This window comes from Rattus norvegicus, chromosome 9, assembly GCF_036323735.1.
Source record: "Rattus norvegicus strain BN/NHsdMcwi chromosome 9, GRCr8, whole genome shotgun sequence".
Taxonomy (NCBI): Eukaryota; Metazoa; Chordata; class Mammalia; order Rodentia; family Muridae; genus Rattus; species Rattus norvegicus.
The window spans coordinates 73,207,062-73,217,143 of record NC_086027.1 but is presented as its reverse complement, the minus strand read 5'-3'; the positions used below and the strand labels follow the sequence as shown (position 1 = coordinate 73,217,143).

General features: G+C 47.0%; 1 pseudogene; it reads right to left on the bottom strand.

Annotated features, from left to right (window-relative positions):
• Positions 1-1,898: 1,898 nt before the first annotated feature.
• On the bottom strand, positions 1,899-9,151 carry Hmga1-ps2 (high mobility group AT-hook 1, pseudogene 2; annotated as a pseudogene).
• Between the last annotated feature and the right edge of the window lie 931 nt (positions 9,152-10,082).

The window sequence follows — 10,082 nt, the reverse complement described above, 5'->3', positions numbered from 1 at the left end:
AAAGGAGCACAGGAAACACTGTCTAGGCAGGACTGGCAAGCCATAAAGATAAGGAAAGGAATGCAGAACAGACCAGGAGTACCGGATCTGACTCACAGGCCACCTGGCAGGAAGAGATAAGCCCCCAGCCCCTGACATCCAGGACGCCCCAAACCTGCCAATGTGTGTAGCTATACCTTATTACCTCATCATGTGAAATAGCCAATCATATGTGAACATGTCTATGTGCCTCGTTTGAATCCACCAATCCCTGTAACTATGCATCTGCTTCTGTACGCCCGCTTCTGCTTCCCCAATCCCTATAAAAGCCCCATGCTGGAGCTGCTGGGCGCGCAAGTCCTCCGAAGAGACTGTGTGCCCGCAGGTACCTGTGTTTTCCAATAAACCCTCTTGCTGATTGCATCCGAGTGGACTCGGCTCGGTCATTGGGTGCTTGGGACTCCTCCTGAGGGAAAGGTCCTCTCTGGGGGTCTTTCATTATGGGGGCTCGCCCCGGGATTTGGAGACCCTCCGCCCAGAGATCACCGACCACCCACCGGGAAGTAAGCCGGCCGGTGTTTGTCTTGTCTGTTGTGTCTTGTCTTGTGAATGATCGATCAATAGGCTCAGATCTGGGGACTATCTGGGCGGGCCAGAGAAGGAGCTGACGAGCTCGGACTTCTCCCCCGCAGCCCTGGAAGACGTTCCAAGGGTGGTTGGAGGAGAGGGAGATCCGGATCCGTGGCACCTCCGTCTGTTTTCGGAGGGATCCGCACCCTTGATGACTCCGTCTGAATTTTATTGGAGTAGAGGATCCAAGACCCTCGCTGACTCCGTCTGAATTCTTGGTTTCAGTTTGGTACCGAAGCCGCGTGGCGCGTCTGTTTGTTACTTGTTTGACTGTTGGAATTGTTTGTCTTCTTTGTGACCTGACTGTGGTTTTCTGGACGTGTTGGTGTCTGTTAGTGTCTTTTTGACTTTTGTTTCGTGTTTGAATTTGGACTGACGACTGGGACCGATGACTGTGTTTGAAATCATGAAACTGTTTGCTTTGTTCGTCGAAGAGTTTTACTTGGTCCCCTTAACGCTTAGTGAGTAAGAAACTTAATTTTGTGGACCCCGCTCTAGTGGCGGTGTGTTGGTTGATAGCCAAAGTTAATTTTTAAAACATAGTGTTTTGGGGGTTGGGGATTTAGCTCAGTGGTAGAGCTCTTGCCTAGCAAGCGCAAGGCCCTGGGTCGGTCCCCAGCTCTGAAAAAAAGGAAAGAAAAACAAAACAAAAACATAGTGTTTTATCTGTGCTTGTGCTCGCAGCCAGCTGTGATGAACTGGGAAAGATTTAAATTTTCCTTGGGAGTAAGGAATCTTAAAGGCGGAGTTTCAGCCAGTATGGCACTTAGTGCGTAGCTGCCTAAAAGATCAGAAATGCTGTCAACAGGCTATAAAGAAAGGGACAGGCAGTGTTAGAAATGCTACGGGAAGAACTATCTAAAAAGGCTGAGAGCGAGGTGGGAGAGGACTATAAGGAAAACAAGAAAGGAATTTCTGACATTTGCTCACAGAAGGAGAGCGCTCATTAAGAGAAGTTTTTTAAGGAAGCCTGCCTTATCTGCTGTCCTTATTCCAAGGGAGGAGTCAGTCTCCAACATTAAATTACTTTTTTCGCTGATCATCATTAACATGGAGAGTGCCTTTGGTCCTATCCCCACAGCAGCCAGTTCCTGCCCCTGTGGTTAAAATGCCCCAGGTTGGGGGACAAAAAGAGCCCCTAAAATAGTTTCAAAGAATCTACAACAAGCTGTAAAGAACTTTGTTTTGTTGTGCCAGTCAAAATTTAGAATTCAGGCTTTGGCGGTGGCCAAGGTCAGGATTAATGTTTTCTTTTCCATGGGCCTTTTAAGCCCAGTGAGACGGTTTGGTAAAGGGCTGCTACTGAGGTCCTGATAGCCCCAGGTGAACTGGTTATGATTCTTTTTTCAGCCACCTGGCATCTAGCAACCAGGTTCTAACCATCTCTCCATCCTTTTGTTATTAGTTGTTACTAGAAGCCTAGTGTCATTTGGAGGCTGGTTCTCTTGAGAGGCAAAGCCACCAAGCTGGCACTGAAGGGAGGTACTCCTTAAGGGAAACTCTAAGTCCAGAGAGACAGCTGGTAACAGATAGGCTGCCCCTCTGCTCACTTTTCTGTTTCACAGACACAAGGCCTTTTTGTCCCAAGAAAGCCTCCTGGTTTAGCTATGTGACTAAATGCTGTTTGCCCTCTTCGGTAGACCTCTATTCTCAAGATTCTCTTGTTTTCTCACCATCCCATTTGAGATGCTTGTTAGTAGCTGTTACAGGTCTTCTTTACCACTGAGGAAAGACGGAATCCTACTGGAGGCCAGAAAGAATGTTCCAGACACGGATAGAAAGCCCTCGCTTCTGCCTGCTCTCTTCAGACGCCTGAAGGTAGGGAGTGCTCCAGGTCTGCCGCCAGGCTCCAAGGGTGGGTCTCTGAGGGGCTGGAAAATGCCTCACCAATCTGGCTAAGATAAAGAAAGGATATGAATAGAAAGTTACAGAAATTTGAAGGGCTAAGCTAAGTCGCTGAGAGTTAGTATAAGTTACAGAGAAAGTAAGGTTAAAAGAGAAAGAGGTAAAAAGAGCAGGAAGCTAGGGAAGAGAAGAGATAGAAAGTTAAGAAGAAGAAGTTAGAGAGCTAAAGAGAGATAAAAGATGAGAGAGGAACATATACTGGCCACAGTAGTTAGGGAACCTAGGAAGATAGTACCTGGCAACAGAAGAGAATCCCTGGCTAAAGATCAGCGTGCCTAATACAAAGAAAAAGGACACTGGGTCAGGGACTGCCCAAGAAGAACAAGAGGGGCCATTGGAGAGCTTCTTGGTCCTAGAGTGCTGGCTATGTACAGAGATAGAAGGGAAGTGTGGATACAGGGACCCAATGCTCTGTGCTCCTATGCCTCCCCCAGTGGGCCAATATCTAAGGACCTTGAGTACAAGGGGCTACTGACAACGAACAATACCTATGGACTGCCCGAAGAACAGTGGACCTTGGCGTGGGCCGGGTAACCCACTAGTTCATAGTCATCCCTGACTGCCCCCATCCCTTGCTCATGAGAAAATTGCTCCCCAAAATGGCTTGCATGGGCTGAAACGGCTGGGTGAGGCCATGTGTATGCATATCTACAGACTGTGTATGCGGAGCTTAAGACCTGTCTCAGTGCACCAGTACCTGATGCTGGGAGATGAATGGCTTAGTGCTGTTCTACTTGGAACATATCACTCCTGCCAGCCGGGCACTAACAATTATCACCCAATCCAGGACTTAAACTGTGATAGAGTGGCTGATGTTTGCCTTTGAATAGAGTGTCCCAAAAGATGGGACCACTGGTCAGCTGCCATGAACTAGATTCTCCACCTGTTGGGGGCAATCTGGTCACCTTGCTGCCCAATCCTGACCTGGAGCCACCACAGCACGAGTGTCAAGCACTGGCAGAAGCCCATGGGTGGAGGAAAGACCTCTGCGACTGGCTGACTGACCCCTGCTGAAAGCCGAGGCTACCTTGTCCACAGACGGGAACAGTTCTCTTCATGAAGGTCAGAGATAAGTGGGTGCTGCCATGGTGGACAACACAATTTCATCTAGGATGGCTGAACCTCAACCCCCCAGTACATCAGTGCCGCAGATGCCTTTGCCATCTCTTGGATGCCCTGGTGAAGCCAACAACTGTGAGTACTATTCATTGCTCAGGATATCAGGAGGGAAGAGATTCAGTGGCATTGGGCAGTAACAAAGCAGATAAAGTGGCTCGGGAAATGGCTATGCAGGAGCCTATCCTGGTTGCAGGCCTGCAAGAGACAGCCACTGAGAACTAGGATCGGACTAAGGGATGGCCTCACTTAGAATGTAAAACAGAAGAAAAGGCCCAAATTGCTTAAACGAAAAAAAAAAAAAAAAAAAGACAATGAAGCACTTGAGGGAAAGCTATACTCCCCAGAGAACAAAGAAAAGACTCACTTTGCCAAATACAGAAATGGACTCATTTAGGAGATAAAAAGTTTGTCCAAGTAGTTAAGTGTATGTAATAGACTTTAAGATTTTAGCCAGAGAGGCAGTAGAAAGTATAAGGTATGTCAATAAGTGAATGCTTAGCAAGCAAACAGGGCAAAGAGACCTAGAGAATTTAGTGAAAAGTCGAAGTGAACTTCACTGAGATAAAACCAGAAAAATATAATCACAAGTATCTCCTAGTGCTTGTAGATACTTTTTCAGGAATAGATAGAAGCTTTCCTCACCAAACGAGAGACGGCCTCTGCAATCATCAAGAAGATACTGGAAGAAATCTTCCCCCGATTTGGAATGCCCAAGGTAATCTGGTCAGACAACGGCCCTACTTTCGTTGCCAAGGTAAGCCAGGGTGTGGCCAAGTATTTAGAGGTCGATTGGAAATTACATTGTATTTACAGACCTCAAAGTTCAGGACAGGTAGAGTAAATAAATAGAACTCTAAAAGAGACCCTGACCAAATTGACCATGGAGACTGGCACAGACTGGGTGATACTCCTTCCTTCTTGCTCTCTTCAGAGCAAGAAATACCCCTTCCAGATTCAGCCTTACCCCTTTGAGATCTTAAATGGGGCCTCAGCCCCCCTGACTGTATTAGATGATGTTACTGAACCAACATGTCATAGTGCCATAGTAATAATGATTTGTGTGCCAGGCTAAAAGACATACAGGTGATACAGAAAGAAATCTGCTCACAGCTGACAGCAGCCTATGCCCCGGAGACCCCTGAGTTCCAGGTCGGAGACTGCAGCTACACTGAGCCCAGACATTCGAGCCTCGCTGGAAAGGACCGTACCTGGTGCTGCTGACCACCCTGACAGCTGTCAATTCTCAGCCCTCACCAGCCGTGTACTAGCTGTTGGGGCTGAGAGCTGGGACCTAGAGGGAAATTCAGTCATGTTTGTCCTGGGTTCTATCGAGATAGGTGTGGGATAGGCTTGATTTCCATTACAAATGATATAACATTGCATATGTTAGTACTCCTAACACTTCTTGGGACTGTGCCTCAGGGATCACAATCTGTATAAGTTTAGAAGTTCTAAAAGCTAGTCATGACCTTGGTGTGTAGGTTTAGATAGTGTCCAGATTGGAATCCTGATGCTAAAGACTTAGTAAGACACAAAAAAGGAGTTGAGAATTACTTAGGGCTAAGGCTATCTAGGTGCTGCAAGGGCAGCACAAGGACATCTGCTGTTGCAATGCAAGGCTTATAGAGAATTCAGAACTGCCATTCAGGAGTAATTAAAGACTCCATGAATAAACTTAGAGAAAGGTTAGACAAAAGGCAGGCAGAGAAGCGCATCAGGGATGGTTCGAGAGCTGGTTTAGTAGATCTCCTTGGATGACTACTCTGGTATTTTCCCTTATGGGACCCTTCTTAGTTTTGCGTCTGCTTCTGATTATACGTCCATGTGTGTTAGAGAAACTAGTTAATAGGTTTGACTCCTACAAGAAGATAGAGACACTCAACAAGGTTGGTTTGAGTCTTGGTTCACTCGGTCTCCCTGAATGACTACCCTACTCTCTGCTATATGGCTGGGCCATTACTAATACTTTTCTTGGTTTTAGTTTTTGGACCCTGCGTGACAAACAGGTTAATTGCTTTTGTTAAAAATCGAGTGGGTGTTGTGTGGTTGATGGTTCTGAGACAACAGTACCAGTCAGTTAGGACAACTGGTGAGACCAAATACGAGACTTGATATCAAAATTCTAAGATTAGAATTATTTAGTAGAAGGAGAAGGGAATGAAAGGAGAATTATACGAATTCTAGGTTTGGAGATACAAAATTAAAAGAATAAACCCCAAAAGGCCACAGACCGAGGGCTAAGCCCTACAGCCAGGACTAGCAGGCCATAAAGATAAAGGAGCACAGGAAACACTGTCTAGGCAGGACTGGCAAGCCATAAAGATAAGGAAAGGAATGCAGAACAGACCAGGAGTACCGGATCTGACTCACAGGCCACCTGGCAGGAAGAGATAAGCCCCCAGCCCCCGACACCAGGACGCCCCAAACCTGCCAATGTGTGTAGCTATACCTTATTACCTCATCATGTGAAATAGCCAATCATATGTGAACATGTCTATGTGCCTCGTTTGAATCCACCAATCCCTGTAACTATGCATCTGCTTCTGTACGCCCGCTTCTGCTTCCCCAATCCCTATAAAAGCCCCATGCTGGAGCTGCTGGGTGCGCAAGTCCTCCGAAGAGACTGTGTGCCCGCAGGTACCTGTGTTTTCCAATAAACCCTCTTGCTGATTGCATCCGAGTGGACTCGGCTCGGTCATTGGGCGCTTGGGACTCCTCCTGAGGGAAAGGTCCTCTCTGGGGGTCTTTCACCTCCAGAGAGTCACCAGTAATCGCTCCCCAAAAGAGTTCAATTTATTTCAATAATAACATACAAAACTCAAATAAAGGCATAAATAAAACAACCCCAAACAAAAGCAAAGTGAAGAACAGCAACAACAACAAAACACACACGTGGCTGGAAGTCGTAGTCATTTCTGCTTTACAAACACGATAGGGTTAGATGAAGTCCATGGCTTTGTGCAGATATAATTAGGAGTACTGATGGGGACTATGTGGTAAAGTAACTTTTATTTGCAGGATGTAATTGTCATGTCAGAGGCTTACTGCTGAATGAGCTCACCCTTTCAAGCTCTTTCTGAACTCTGAGTTCAACTCAGCTCTTCTGGCTCAGCTCTCCTTCAGGCTAACGGATTCAAACTGTCTTAACTTGGCTTCTTCCTGGATTGTTCTGCTTGCCCTCAAACTAACTCTGGCGATTTGCTTTACTCTTCTGGCTCCTTATTCTCTGGCTTCAACTGCCTCAGCTGCCCTGCACTGCACAAGCTGCATAAACTAAACACAACTCACAAATGAACTCAACTGAACTCAGCTACACTATGAACTGCGATGGCTGAACTAATTCAACTCTGCGCTCTCTCTCTCTCTCTCTCTCTCTCTCTCTCTTCCATATTGGTCTTAGGTACCCCATCTTTCCTATGCTGTTCTTGTGAAAGTTGGGCATATCCTATCTCTGACTCATTCCGTTAATCTTTCTCTGATTCATAACTTTTCTGTCCCTTAATTAGATGCCACTTTCAAACATGGCTGCTTTCTTCTACGAACCAACTTTACCTTTATTGTTTGGGATTAAAGGTGTGAACCACGCACATGCCTATGTTCCAGCCAGATCACATAGACCTAGAAGGTCTTTAGATGTGTTCTCTTGCCAGAGCAGCCATGTTGCTGCTGCTGGATTAAAATTCCTCTACAACTATGGGTTTCCATTTCAGCCCCTTGGTGAAAGGCTATGCCATTTAACCATGTTTTCTTCTGAAATCTTTGCCAATAGCTGACATATGAATCAATGCCACCTCTCTTTATTTTTCTAGACTGTCATTATGATCTAACCTAGACCCATTTTTTAAATGCAAAGGGTTTTTTGTTTGTTTGTTTGTTTTTTGTTTTTTGTCCAGAAAAGGCTTTTTTTTTTTTAATTCAAGTAACTGCAAATAGGAAGCCCCAGGCTGGGACAAATACTGGCCACCCCTCCCCCACAGAACAAGGGGAGGTGGTTCTATACCCTTTTCCTATCAAAGTGGGCTGCAGCACCTAGGGGCCCCATCTTCCCTAATGTGGGGCAGTCCGTAACCAGCCTGCTGCTGCACCCCAGCCCCCCTTCCCCTAGAGAGTATTGTGTGGGGGAATACAAGCAAAACCGAGGGGATGAACATCTGGTGCCGGTAGCAGCAGCAATGGTGGGTGTCTAAGAACGAACATTGAACAACAACAACAACAACAACAACAACAACAACAACAACAACAACAACAAAAACCCAAAAAACCCAAAAAACCCAAAAAAACAAAACCAACACAACTGTCCAGAGGTAGTTTGTGAACAGAGGAAAAGATGGAACCAGAAACTTGGGGGGCAGGGAGACGCAAAAGGAGAGGGGGGCAAGGCTAGCTCCTTGGTGCCCTGCTGGAGGAGGAGTGTAGTGGGGGAGGCCCGTGTTGGTGCCCCGTCTGCCTTAGGTGGAAGCGAGCTACGAGCTCATTGAAGAGATGGGTGATAGCACCCATCTGTCTTGTCCCAGATGAGAGCAGCAAAGTGGGTGGAGCCAACATCATCCTACTTCCTGTTGTTCAACTAAGGGTGGGGCAAGAGGGACCGAGAAACCCACCTGGTGACACTTTGGTGGGGGACATGCTGGGACCTAAACATCCCCTGCACTGATCACACTGCTGCTGCCAGGTCAGCCATTGGAGCTTGTCGGAATGAGATGGGGCTGGGGCCCCTTACGGCCAGGGAATGCTCCCAGGACCCTCTACAGGGAAGCCAGGAACAGCAGGGCAGAAGGGACCGGCAAAACAAAGCGTCCTGAGAGTCCTGAGACCTAGGAGCGAGGGCTTTGAGGGAGGTGTGCAGCAGGCTGGGCTGCGGCTTGATGGGAAGTTAACCTTGTCAGGAGGGGGCAGGTGTGTTGGGGAGGAGAGCACAGGGACTGAGCCAAATCCTGCTCTGGTGGGTGCCGCAGAGCCTGCAGCTGGTGCCTGGTACGGTAGTGTGCAGAGGGGGTGAGGAGGGGCCTGGGAGCAGGGCTTCCACTCCCAGGGGAAGGCTGCTCCTCAGTGGCTAAAGAGCAGGTGGCACTCACTGCAAGAGGTCACTGCTCCTCCTCCGAGGACTCCTGGGAGATGCCCTCCTCTTCCTCCTTCAGTTTCTTGGGTCTGCCCCTGGGTTTCCTCCCTGGAGTTGTGGTAACTTTGCGTGTCTTGACCGCGCCCTTATTCTTGCTTCCCTTTGGTCGACCAGAGGTCTCTTCGGAGTTGGCACTCTCTGGGCTCCTTCGAAGGCTGCTTGCACAGCCTGCCCTGGCCTTGCTTCTCAGTCCCATCCTTTTCCTGCTGGGAGGCCAGCGGCTGGCTGGACTTTGGGACTGACTCGCTCATTCTCCTTCTCTATGTGTGGGGTAGCACAGTCTGGCCTTTGCCGCTGAGCAGGTGACGGCCTGTGCATCTCTGGTGTCCTCAAGGTGCGTGAAAACACGAGTTCTTAAGTCTCCTTTGGTAACTATTGGGAACCACTGAAGAAGTAGGGAATGTGGGAGGGTCAGCTACCTTTTCAGAAACTTCTAACCAGGTCGAAATGGATCTCAGGCCACAACATTCCTCCTTACATGGAAACTTTCATTAAAAAAGTCATATAAATATACAAAGATGCAAAACAGCTCAGAAAAATCTGCTTTGCAAAGATGATATTCCAGGCCTCTTGTATGTGTTTATCTCTACTTGCATGTAAGGTCCTGTCTGCTTCAGTTCAGGCAACCTCAAATCCTCCTGGTTCATCCTGGCTGGATCTGAGATCAAGCTTTTGTCGTGAGCTCACAAAGCCACAATACAGGCCTAAGTAGTTCCTGATATCCCAGCCAAGGAAGATGTGGGAGTCTCCAAAATGGCAGCTAGTCTATGAACACAATTTAACAGCAAAGTCTAAAGCTTTTGAACTTCAGCTCTCACTACTATCAAATGAGATATCTGAGGAGTGGTGTAAATGTGTGAAAATCTGTGAAATGCCAATTAGAAGCCATGGATTAATTTAATAAGATTATTTCAGTATGTCTAAAATGCAATGCTAATTAGTAAAGCCTTGAGTGTCGGTGGAGATTCAGAAAACAAAGGACACAGTGAACCAGCTTTTGCAGTATTGCTTGGTAACACAAAGCAAACTGATGCCCCACAGAGGCATCTGATAGCCCCTGAAGAAGCCTAACCCAGCATATGCTGAATATCTCACACAATAGGCTGAAGAATGTCAAATAAAGTAATAGGCATTTTAACACATATGCAATAAGTGATACACAAAGCCTGTCTTGTGCTTAAATTTTTAATTATGTATTGTATGCTTAAAACCTTGGGCTTGTTAGCAAATGATCAATGTTTTCAGATCAGGTAAGAGATGCTAGAAGAGGAAGACACAGAAAGAAAATATGGAGAATAGCCAGAAACAAACAACAACAGAGAAATGAAGA